A 13,273-nucleotide genomic window follows, 5' to 3' on the forward strand; every position below is an offset into this window, starting at 1 on the left:
ATCTTCTTCTTTAGCTTCTTATTTAGCTTTTGTCTTTTCCATCTCTTGGTGAGCCCGCGTCTAGCCTCCCAGAGCCTGAGGAGCCGCTTGTCTACCTCCGGTGTTTGTTCGGTTCTATGCACTTCTTGCGTGTACATTTTTTGAATTTGCTTGAGATGCTGGCTCCATTCTTCAACCGAGGTAATGTTACCCTTTAGCTGTCGACAGTGTGCTCTAAAGGCGTCCCAATCCGTCAGCCGAGCCGTACCAATTTTCCTCTTGACATTGTCTGCCACCGTGCTGACTCTTATTATGTGGTGGTCGCTGCCAAGATTCTCGAGCAGGTTTTCCCACTCTGCCTGCTTGGCGCCCCTGATAAAGGTTAGGTCGGGACACGTGTCTGGACTGACGCTGTTTCCCTGTCTAGTCGGCTGGTTTTCATCGGTTAGCAGCTCGCACCCGGTGTTTTCTGCCGCCGTGCAGATGCCTCGTCCCTTCTTGTCTTCCTTTTTATAGCCCCAGCGCGGGCGTTTAGCGTTAAAGTCTCCCGCTATGATTAGGGTGTTTTGTCCCGCCAATTTTTTGGCCTCCGCGAAAAGTTTAATAAAGCTTCCTTTTGTCTGTTTAGGTGGGGTGTACAAGTTTACTATGTACGTACTTCTAGCCTTTTTTTTCCTTTTGGTAATCACCTCCGTGATCACGTGTTCTATCTGGGTGTCCTCGATTTCTTTATGCGCTATGGTTACTACTTTGTTACTTATGAGAGTCGCGGTGCGGCCACTCTCCTGGCACGTGTAGCCCCTGAGTGCGGGGGTATTATTGGTTTCCTGTAGCATGATTATATCTGGTGGATTTTCTCGCGTAGATATGAACTGTTGCAGGAGCCCTTGCTTGCGCTTGTACCCTCTGCAATTCCAGTGCCATACTTCTAGTTGGTTTTGTCCTGCCATGTTGCGTTGTTACTGTTGTTGCTTGTACCTTGGGATTCTGATCCGAATCTCCTGTCGTTGTATAGCCTATCCCTGGCGTCATTAGTGGTTTTCTGCATGTTTTGATTTTTGACGTAGTTACGGAAGCTCTGGTCCTGCAGAGCTATCTTTTGTTGCGTTTGTTGCATCTGATTTTGCATCTGTTGCATTTGGTTTTGAACGCTAGTCATGAAATTCCTGATTTCATCATTAAAGCTTTTCTCCTCTGTGTTTTGCTGCACTGGTGCCACGGCCTGCGGTGGTGGCGTTGGCGTTCTGATCGGCGAGTACCCCGCTCGTCTGAGCGCTTGCATTTCTTTAATTAGGTCGTCTATCCTCTTTCTGAGTTGTCGCGTTTCTTCTCGGCTTAGCTCGAGTTCGCGTTTGAGACTTTTGTTTTCTTCACTTAGTTGTCTTTCGGCCGCTGTCTGCGTGTTGTTAGTGTGTGGTCCCGAGTGCGGAGCAAAAAGTGTTTTGGGAGGGCCGGTCCCCCAGCTCACCTTAACGCCGCCGCCGCTCTTCTTTTGCTGTTTTTGCTGCTGCTGCTGGCCCGTGCCGCCCAAGGGTGGATAGGATCCGTCCCGGTTGGACCCTCGGCTCTGGCTCCGGCCCCGGTCGCGGCTCCAGCTCCGTGACCCACTCCGGTAGGCATTGAAGTTTTGTTGACCCTGGTCCTGCCCTCGTCTCGGAACCACCTCGGTCTTCTTGCGCCGCCTCTGCTTCGGCTGCGGCTGCGCCTCTGCTGCTGATGTCCCTGGGGACCTCCTCGCAGCTCGCCTGCCGTCTTGAGTCGTTGCTTGCAGTCCCGCGTGCCTGCAACGTGGTCACCCCCGCATATCAGGCATTTGGGCGTGCACTGGTGTTGTTCCGCTGGATTTTGGCAGCCACATTGCTTGCAGGCCTTGGCCTCTGGATTCGGGCAGACGTCCGACCGATGCCCCTGCTGGCAGCATTTGTAGCATACTTGTCTCGTCGGGCGGTACGGATAGCACCACATCTCTCCACCGTAGTAGAGTACTTGCTTCGGGATTATGGGGCCATCAAATGTGATGACTGCCGTGCTCGACCGTCCCAGCATCCTGGCTGCTAAGATCTTGACTCCTTGCGTTCGGACTCTAAGGTTCGCCTTGAGCTCTTCCGGCGAGGTCCCCGCGTCCACCCCGTGGATGACCCCCCGCAACGTGCCCTCCGGCGCCGCTACGTGTGCGTTGATGGCGTAGCTGCTGTTCCCGAACGTTAGCTGCGTGATGCGCCGTATACGTTGGGCCGCCTCTTCGTTGCCGGTGCTTACTATTATGATGTTGGAGCCATTGCGCAGCCTGATGATCATGTCTTCCGCCTTGAATCCGGATCCGGTGGCCGCGACCACCGCTCGCGCAACCTGGTGTGTCTGCAAGCTCTTGACTGCGAGTCCCCTCGGCCTGAGCACTATCTTTAAATCGTCCTTCGGGAGCGGAGGCAGTCTCCTCCGCGGCAGCCCCTCTCCTCCTCCTCGCTTCGGCGCAGCTGGCGCGCCGCCTGTGATCTTTTCGTCGCCTAGGGAATTTCTGTTCCCTACCGCCGTTCCCGCCAAAACTTGGCTGCTCGATCCTTTGCCGTCTCGCTGGCGCCTCTTCTGTCTCCTGGACATGGCGATCTCCCATTCCGGGTCCACGTCGTTATTGCTTTCTGCCTGTGGTCTTCCTGTCGTTGGGGTGCTGCCTTTCGGGGCTTGGGCGCCTGCCGCGGGCCTGCTTCGATCTTGCACGAGGACGGGCTCGGTGGCGTCGTGAAAATCTTCCTCCATGGTTTCTTGGGTTTCCGCCATGAAACCTGTCGGTCCTCTCGTCGATGATTGCTCAAAGTTGGGGTTGGGTATTCGGGACTTCGCTCCGGGTCGTCTCTACCTCGGGCCGGGGCCGGGGAGCCCGCGGAGCCCCGCTCTCGTGCTAGGTCTCGTTAGGCCTACCGTCCGGCCGACCACGGGGGAAATTCAAAGTCCGACAAAATCCAAAATATTGGACCCACCGGTTTGAATTTGGGGTCCTCGTGGTCCTCTTCAGTACCGGCGTCGATCCCAGCCAAAATTTTGGTGGTCCAAAAGGGTTTGACGGGTCAAAAAGTCCAAAAACTGCGGAGTGCATGTGACACGCATCCGCTCGCCTCGGCTTCTTGTTATGTTCGAAGAAAACTTAAACTGATCCAGTCATGTCGGCAACATTAAAACCAGCATTGCAAGATCCATCGGTGTTATTAATAAATAAAAGCGTCAATTGCCTCCTAGAATAAAAAAAAACTATTATAGTATAGCCTAGTGCATTCGTGCCTTCAATATTGCTTATCTGTCTGGTGTACCACGACGAAAACCAACATCCATAGTCTACTAACCTTGCAGAAACGCATGATTCGGGTAATTGAGAATGCGCCCTATAGAAGCCACTCCGCTCCGCTTTTCAAGAAGAATTGTATTTTAACATTAGAGAACCTTAATAAAGCCACTCCGCTCCGCTTTTCAAGAAGAATTGTATTTTACCCTTATTACAAAAGCAGTCATTACAATATTTAAAGAGGTAAGACTCAATGAAACCGCCTTTTTTAAAGCATACCTCCCGAATGAACATAAATACAACACAAGGCGATTAACTTACAACCAGGGCAATATCCGTACAAATTACGGCATGCAAAGCAGGCATTCATAGTTGCAGATGTTCTGAATCATCGCCCTGGCTTACTCACTAGAATAAATGAATCACCGTCCCTAAGCACTTTGAAAAAAGAAAGGGAACATGTATTTGCTGTCGCTTGAGGTATGACTTCATTATTTTGTACACAAATCGCATTCAATCTTTCTGTTACGTATTTCATGTAGTTTTCATTTTTTCGTGTAAGTGTCCACTTTGTGTACCATGCTTGCCCTGTGTGCTTGAGTGTTTTGTGCACTGGGAACGGGTCGGGGAAGGAGACTGACACTTAGTCAGGCATTCGTGCCTTTTTTTCAGGCTTTTTGACATATTCTTTGTATTTCTTCTGGCAAAGTATTCATTCATTCATTCATTCATTCATTCAACATTCAACTGTAATTTGAAAACGTCGTCATAGAAATAGTGCCTGCTGTTAAATGGTTTGGAGTATTCTTTGAACAGCACATGTCTTGGGATCTGCAAGTAGATACAATAGCTGGTAAAATATCGCGAGTATAAGGAGTGGTTTCTAAACTAAGAGATTGCCTCCATAGAAGCATAAAGCTACTGATTTACAACTTCATCTTTATGTCAGTAGTCAGTTATTGTTATTTAGTCTTGGGTACGACCACTTTATCAAACATTAGTCAAAACACATAATACAAAAAACGCTGTTAGAGCGATAATGAATGCTCCATACTTGGCTCATTATCAACCACTGTTCAGGGAATTGAAATCATTGCCACTGGCTGAACTTTATGAATATACTCTAAAAAAAGCGCTATCAAGCCGAGATTAGAAGAAAAATTCTTGAGAGGTTACCCTGTCTCAAACCAAGCAGAAATATTTGCGACACTAGCTTTCATGAGGTTTGGGACATTCCATGCAATCTCACAAAATGTGGGGATCAGATGCTGCGTTTCTAACTCCTGAACTTTCTTAACTGATGATGCATATACATTTCTCCTCCTGTATTTCATATGCGTTTGCTATTTCTACACATGGTACTTTTATATATTTATTCGCTGTTTATTTAGATATTCCTTCTTGCAATAATGATATTGTTTTTTCTTCTACGATTCTAAGTGTGTATCTTTATTATCTCTTGTGTTCTTCGATTTTAGACTCTTGTATGCAATATTTATTTGCACTGCTGTATAGTAGACGGTCAGTAGACGCAATCAAACCCTATCTTGAGGCTTTTTGTCCGCTGTCTGCAGCGTCACTATCTGTAGATGTTCATGTTGAAATAAACTTGAACTTGAACTTAAAATTCTGGCAGGCGGATGGATTCAGAGAGAACCACAGCTGCTTAAGAGGGCTCAGCGGCTTGCGGATTGGTCCAGGCTTGCTGACGTTCGTTGTTTGTGTTCGACATGGCTTCACTTCCTTTTTGTGTGGCGCGTTATTACCAGGCACAAGTTTTGCGTTTATCCAGTTGTCTGCAGTCAGCAACTTGCAGAGCACGTAAGAGAGACAACGAGACGTTATTCTAGCAACCGAGCTCAAACTCAGCTAATCTTTTATTTCTTCGGTTCCCACGCAACTAAGCTCCCGCATCGCTCGTGACATCGCCTAACCTAGTCTTTTTTCCTAGGGCGATCGCGTCGCTGGCGCTACAGAGAAATAAAGCTATCCAATAATATGTCACATATATTTTTTTTAAGCCGACCACCAAAGCTATTTTTCTTTTACCATGAACACGAAGCGTTTTGCAAAGAATGATAAATTTACAGTTATTTTCAGGCGATTTGCCGAACCTTGAAAGCAAGAAATATTTCTCCACTACACTGTCTCAACAAGGCTACCATTATATATTGAATTTGTGGCTTCTGCGTTTTCCCACGCTCAAAGAAAAAAAATTCACACTTTGCAAATTTGCCGGCATTTACCGGTACTAAACGCACCCAATGTGGTCAAATACTTGAAATATTGGTAATTATGGCAGTCACATTGCTTCATTGCCTTGCCATAGACACCATTTGGACGACTTAATTGTGCAAAATGCCCTTGAAAAGAAATGCTGCTTTATGCTTTCTGGCTCAGCTGGGCAACCACATCAAATTTTCGCCAAAATTCCAGACAATTCTTGATAAGAAAAATAAATCGGGAGAATAAGTTTTGAACTTGTAAAAGCACGCGGAAATGTTTGCAACTATATCTGTCATGGCCGAAAAAACGTTACTTGATTTGGCGTGAAATGAACCCTAAGGGCGGTTCCCGGAGTTCTCGGTTAATTTCAGTAAACGCGTGTATATTCTGCTGTTAAGTGACATGGCCACATCGTCGTGCACGGCGCCGGATGTATCCGCCCGCTTACGGCCATATCTGCCAGTGCTGCTTTGTTTAATGTTCCAGCATACGTTTGCTTTGCAGCTTAAGGATATTTTTTTTTCATTCAGAGTGCACACACATCGACAGCACAGCTGGAGGAACCAACGGCAGGATTGCAGTGCAGTAGTTGGTGAAGGAACCTAGGGAATCGAAACCCCGTCATTTACTTGACGACATGTATACAACACACCGCCGTACGATCAATAGCCATACTTCGCATGCCAATGCGCGGTAACTTGAGGCGACTGAAACTGGAACACGAGCGTCACGTTAGCTGTTTCGCCGTTTCAATGTCCTAGCGAGACATTTCGCTCGATTTTAAAATGTTGCCCTATTTCCCTAAATAACGTATCCAGGGGTGCGATATTGTAGGAATTCTATTACTTTATTTATCCCTTTTGCCGCCATCACCGCGCAGCCATTGGTCGAAAATAACCGGGCCGCGCCCATTCTGTCTGTCAATCACGCGGCGTCAGAAACCCGCAAAAGCCATAAACGTCATAGTGACGTTCACGAACTCATTATGTGGAGCATAAGGCATGGATTTTTGGCATGGCCAGAGGCAGAGTCGTTTCTGAAGGAATAAAAAATGTCTGCCCCCTTCATCGCTATGGCCGTGGCTCTTCGCCGTCGCGACGTGAACACGGAGAGCCAGAGGACACGTTTGACGTACCGGATGACCGTTTTCGACGGCGTTTTCGCCTCTCGAAGAGAACGGTGCGGTTGTTGTGTGAAGAACTGGCGGGGGAACTAGAAGCGGAGGGAGCGACGGGACTGACGGTGGAGCGGAAAGTGTTGAGTGCGCTGCGCTTCTTTGCCACCGGGAGTTTCCAAGCGTCCGTTGGGAGCGAGGAGACGATCCGTGTGTCGCAGTCGACGGTCAGCGAGTGCGTGCCACGGGTGGCAGAGGCTGTCGTGAACGCAGCGGCCCGCAACAAGTGGGTCCATTTTCCAAAGACAGCCGAGGAAAAGGCAGCCGTGAAGGAGGGCTTCCTTCGGCGCGGCGCTATCCCCGGCGTCATCGGATGCGTCGACGGCAGCCTCATAGCCATTATCGCACCCAAGGGTGGGCACAAGGCTGCGTTCATGTGCCGTTAGGGATACTACGCCCTCAATTGCATGTTCGTAAGTAAAACTCACGTTTTCTGGTGCCGATCCTTTTTGAAAGTTACCCGCCGCGGTTGCTCAGTGGCTATGGTGTTGGGCTGCTGAGCACGAGGTCGCGGGATCGAATCCCGTCCACGGCGGCCGCATTTCGATGGGGGCGAAATGCGAAAACACCCGTGTGCTTAGATTTAGGTGCACGTTAAAGAACCCCAGGTGGTCAAAATTTCCGGAGTCCTCCACTACGGCGTGCCTCATAATCAGAAAGTGGTTTTGGCACGTCAAACCCCAATTTTATTATTATTACTTTTTGAAAGTTATGTTGCGCTCGTCAACGGGCACTTTCTCTGTTTACGTTTTACCACAGATCTGCGACGCGGACATGAAAACCTTGGCCTTGGACCCTCTGCGACCGGGGTCGGACCACGACGCTTTCGTCTGGAGGACGACATGGTTGCGCCGGCGGTTCCAAGCGGGGCGCATCGTGAATCCTGGGGAATACCTCCTCGGTGAGAAATTTTTTTTTGGCGCAGTCACGCTTCAGTAGCGCAGAACGCCGTGTCCGCTCCAACCCAAGCTTTTAACCAAACTACAAGAACATGAGTAAGTCGGGAGCAAAAAAAGAAAATGAAGACATTGACTGCCACCACTGGCACTGTTCCAAGTAGTAAGTTACAAGCGCATTATGTGTCTGCGAGGAGCAGTCGAAAACAGCAGGTATTAGCGCTGACTGCGCTCAGTGCCTGCCAGAAGGAGAAGAAATGAACACTCATTAGTGCTACTGCTACTGCTGTCACTGATAGCACCAACAAGTGTTGATTTCTTGTTTGTGGCAAGCACCGTGTAGTGCACTTGTAAATTGCTTAAGAGTTTGTGTCGAGTATGGACATGCTTAACTCATACTTTTACTTGGGACTTGCAACCCTGAAGTCTACCTTTGTTGAATGATGCTGTAGCTTTCCTCAGTTAACTTGCCTCTCGTCAGAGGAGTACTGAATGCACTATTTCCATCTTCGTGCAGCTGACAGTGGCTACTCCTTGGAGCCGTGGCTCCTGACCCCAGCTCCCGGCCATCCTCCAGTGCAGACAGCCGAGGGGCGGTACAACACAGCACATGCCGCCATGCGTTCCGTAGTGGAGAGGTGCACTGGTCTCTTAAAGAGCCGTTTCCGCTGTCTTCAGCGATATTGCACCCTCCTCTACGAGCCGGAACGTGCAGCCAACATTGTCGCGGCATGTGCTGTGTTGCACAACCTTCGTCTTTCTGAGGGCGACATAGAATCGGGCGATGACGACAGCGATGACGACACCAGCAGCAGCAGCAGTAGTAGTGAATCGGCAGTAATTGCGACCCCATTCCGCAAGGTATGCCCCGAAACACGGGGTCTAGAATGCATAATTTGAGAGGGGGGGGGGGCGCTGTTCTCGACACTGTGATTGGCATGTTTGGCACAACCCGGGCGCAGCACATGCGTTATCTGAGGATTGTGCGGCGGCAGCTGCGACGTCAATAGCAGCGTCAGCATCGCTAGGTGTGTATTCACACAGTCTTAAATAATTGTATTGTGCATTTCATGCTGTGAAATTGCAGACACATTTCCTGTGCTAAGTTGTAGTTGATGTCTGCGTTATTGAAAGCATTCATGATTTGTGGAGAAATGTAAAAGTTATGTAGTCAAGGGTTATGTAAAGCCTGCATTTATAGTAAGTGAAACAGTATCTTTAGTGATGACATATAAGACTGAAAGCAAGCTAAAAATAAGTGCATTTTCAAAGTGTCTGCCACCATTTTCTTGTTGCTGCTGTCGTCATCTAGATGCATGTAGCCTGCGGAATTTTTATTCTTACTCGTATCCCCTTACGCATTGATGGACATAAGCGCCTGTCTCCTCACTTTCTACTAGCACAGAGAAGCTCACAGAAACCAAAATGTACAGTGCACGTCACACCTTCCGCTTCATGGAACGTGCTGTTGCACGCGCAGCTTCTAGGTTCTCCACCATTTTGTCTCGCAACAAAGGCGAAGTTCCTTTCTTGTGACGAAAATGCCATCCAACTGGTCATGCGACATGTCAAACACTGTGGCTCCCGTGAAGTGTGTGCACGCATGAGCAGTTGATAGATTTCAACAAAGTGACCTCACTTGTATATAGCAGAACTCAGCAATGTTATACAGTAATATTTGTACAGTGCAAGCTAGCACCAGAAATGTGGTTGCGATGTGTAAATAAAAGCACTAGAGGAAAACTGCACCTCTCTGTATTTCAGCCTTCAACATACACTTTTCTTTACAGTAACCTTGTTTATGTACACATCACATGCGACAGTCTCTACATTTAAGAAGTGTGAGAATCATGAGTACTCAGTAGTAGAGACATTATGCAACATATCACAGACAGGTTGGAATAAATATTGCGTCACATTGTTCTTGCATCGAAAAGTTTCACAGGTAACTGTATCATAATATATCACAGGTAACGGCATGCTTCGTTCAAAAAAAAAAAGAAAACTGTTGTACGCTGCACAAGTACAGAGTAATAGCAACTGGATTAAACTGCACCAGAAAGAAAAATGAGCAGGTGCTTAAATCACACGCACACCGAATATTTATCATAAAAAAATGTATAGGTACATCGCTACATGTGAAAGGAACATGCTGTTGTGGCGCTCTGAAACTCAAAGGGCCATAACATCATACTTTGATATTCACTAAGAGAAATTGCATAAATATTGCGCACAAATTGCACCACAAGGGCTAACCATACAATGCATCGCAACCTGAAAGATCACTGAATGGCAACAAAACGTTTGATGATGAGACAGATGTACAAGAAAAGAGACATTCAAGCTCTGTACGTAGCGACACAAACAAATATACATATGCATATGCAGCAAACAAAAAATAAACATTACAAATGAAAAGGAGCATAGGCAATGAATTTTCATAACTTTTTTTTCTTTTTTGCTGTGTACATTGACAGGTTGCTTTCGACATTATATTAAGACCTGAAACTTTCACAATACGATGACAAGGATGAAATTGTAGAACACTTGCAGTGTGGCGTCGTGCTTAAATTGACATGACAATAACTAGGCACCTCAAAATTGCAGTGCCACAGTCGGAATGCCCGCACACACCAGACCTACTGGCACTTGTGCAGGTGAGCCTGATGGTGTGGACGCTCTTATTGTTTAAGTATAACTCCAAGAAAAAAATTCATGCTGCAATGGCTATGCTACTTGTGGTTGCATTAAAGGGTGACTTCAGCAATTATTTATTTGCAAACTAGCAATATTCGCCCTTCATATCATTAATACATCAGCAAATTTTATGGTAAGTTACAAATTTCTAGCCTACCTACCTTTGCCTACCTTTGCTTCCATTAATTATGTGGGGCCTGAGAGGGGGGGAGGCGCTTGGGGGGGGGGCGCTACCATGCCCCAGTGCAGCCAGCAGCAGCTGAAGCAGGCGCTCGTTGGTCTCGTGCGACCGACGCGCCACTTGGAGGCGCTGCTGCTGCACTTCGGTGCGCTGCGGCTGCACTTCCCGCATACCCGCCACCTCCTCCCTAAGGTGCAGCAGGCTCTCCATGTGGGTCTGGTGGTGCTGCCGCAGGCTCTGCATGTGGGCCTCGTGGTGCCGTTAGCAAAGATGTGTAATTAGTTTAATTACAGAAGCTCAGAAACAAAGTCTTCGTGCGTTGCATTCGTCCGCATTTGCAGGCTATTGTCTTGCCAATGTATATTCAAACACTGGAAATATCTTTCTGGCCCATCAAACTTGTGCCATCCCATTCCATTAAAATGTGTTACATTGCTATACCTGCTTCCCTGAACTTAACGCCACTTCTTTCTTTTTGCCACATAATTGCGTAGATATTTACACATGTTATATCACGCGTGTCTGTACAAGATATCACCAAAGGACTACACGTATACGTTAAGCTTGTTCACGGATTAATATAATCTTTAGAGAGGTCATATGCTCATCAATTTCATACGCAGAAAAACATACATCTGTGGCCTTGCACATACCTGCCGGTTTTGCTCAAGTATTTGTTGGCGGAAGCGGGCCTCCTCTTGAGCTCTGGCTTCCGCCAACTGGCCCTGTCGAACGTATTCGGCAGTTGCCGTCACCACGGCACCCTCGAGCTCCTGCTACCTGGGCTCTCTACGGAGTGCCCGTGGCTCTCGAGGGGTAGGCTGCGGCACCTGGGAGGTAGGCTGCGGCGCCTAGGGGGTTGGCTGCGGCACCTGGTGAGTTGGCTGCGGCACCTGGGGGGTAGCTGGTGGCTCTTCATGCAAGGTAAAAGCAAAGACTGCTCATTTACTGTTATCCAACCCACACAGCTTGATTATCCTAACCAGTCACTATGAAATGCCATTATAGCTGCATAGCTACAATAATGATACACAAAACAGGTAATTAGAGTAAAAGACGCAGCAGAAAGTTGCTGGTAGCAGTAACCTATAAAGCACAAGCAATCTCTATTACAATATCATGTCATTTGTAGGCTTGCATTTCTCTTCCATGAATAAGAGCTGGATGCTGGACACAAAGGTAATAACCGCACAGTGACGTACTTTACTTCATAGCAAGATCATACAGCAACTGCAAACAATGCACTACAAAAGCTAGGTCACTGCCTTACGTGTAAGGCCACTTGGACCAGCAACTGCTGCAGGGCCCGACTCCACGAAGGCAGTTGTCGCTGGTGGATGTCTGCGGGAACCGCTGGGCCCTGCAGCTTCCTCTGAACTTGTTTGCTGCCAGATGAGCCGAGTTTCTCGTTAACCCGAGTTTTACGCGAGTTTACTCGACGGCAGTCAGTGAACGGAGATAGAGCGAAACGCGCAAAAGCTACAGGGAAAAAAATATGTAGACAAAAAGCCGCGTATGACAACATGAGCGCACCCTGCGCGGCACGCTGCTTCCACGTTTCAAGCGCAGAAGGCTGCACAACGAAACGCGCCAGCGCCGCGTATTGTTAGCAACGGATTATCGCAACTTAGCAACACCGTGACTGCCCCGTTGTCCGTCTGCACACTTGCCGTGAGCCGCTTGCCACGCCTTTCCCGGGCGCGTCAAGGATGTGCCTCCTCTTTCGGGCACTATCTTTCCATGCTCCATCGAATGCGAACAGGGTACACGCGGCGCATTCTTGCACCTACAGTTTGGCTCAAACGAATACGTTAAAGTACAACGAATAAAATAACGAACATTTTTAGTTTTTTAAGTATCTGTTTTTCGTTTTGAATGCTAGAAATTTCTAATGACAAACGGAGATCGAGCAAATTATTAAATTTTGCACTTCTTGCCGCGAGTGGCGACAGTGAGGCTAAAGCTTAGAAGCACATACATTGAAAAAGGTCGCACAAACGAGGGAGTTCATGCAGTGAGAAGTCGCGTAGGGGCGTTGCAGTGCTATGCTCAATAAGATCAGTCCTGACCCATAGAGGGTCATGACCACTCTTTCTACATTAGGGGAATAAAAACGCAGTGGGGGCTATAAGGCCCCACTTTACCGACTAAAAACGACACATTAGTCACAGATACGGGAGCAGTGGCTGTCGCTGCAAAATGGCGGTACGTTATTTTAGCGTCCGTAGTGACGCAGTTCAGTGAAAATTTACCAGTTTATCTTTGTGCGCGAAGCCTCTGGGATACATTGCGAAGAAGTGCTTGCTTCCCAGCGACGTAATTTATTGCTTGTCATCGCTTGCCTAGTGAAGGTGCCGCTGAGCGCATGTACGCAGTATTTGAGTGTGTTGTGCAGTCCAAGGTGCTTGCAGATTACCTCTGCTGGAGCCAGCAGCGATCGCAGTTGGATATCGTAACGACACCGCAGCAATTGCATTTTGGCGGGTGAGGGCCCTTGTGGGCAGTTATGAAACGAGACTTCGAACGGAGGAAGGAGTTGGAACTGTTGAGTGCGCAGTGCTTGGGATGAAGAAATGCCATTGCACTGGGTCTGGAAGAGCGAGTGATTCTTGGACGCTGATCGTGTTTACGGTGCTGTGGCGCTGTTACATCACCGATGACAGAGCAGCCATCTCAAACTACTACTGCGATACGCACTCCTCAGCATCGTCGTCCCCCTCAGCGCATCGAGGCCTTGCAAGCAGCAGCAGTGACGTGCCGATAATTATTTACTGTGCTACGTCGCCACAATGCAGGCAATGAAACCGTGTTGTGGGGCCATCTTAGCCCGAGAAGACGTGTGCGTA

Source organism: Dermacentor variabilis, chromosome 3, assembly GCF_050947875.1.
Source record: "Dermacentor variabilis isolate Ectoservices chromosome 3, ASM5094787v1, whole genome shotgun sequence".
In the NCBI taxonomy this organism is placed as follows: domain Eukaryota; kingdom Metazoa; phylum Arthropoda; class Arachnida; order Ixodida; family Ixodidae; genus Dermacentor; species Dermacentor variabilis.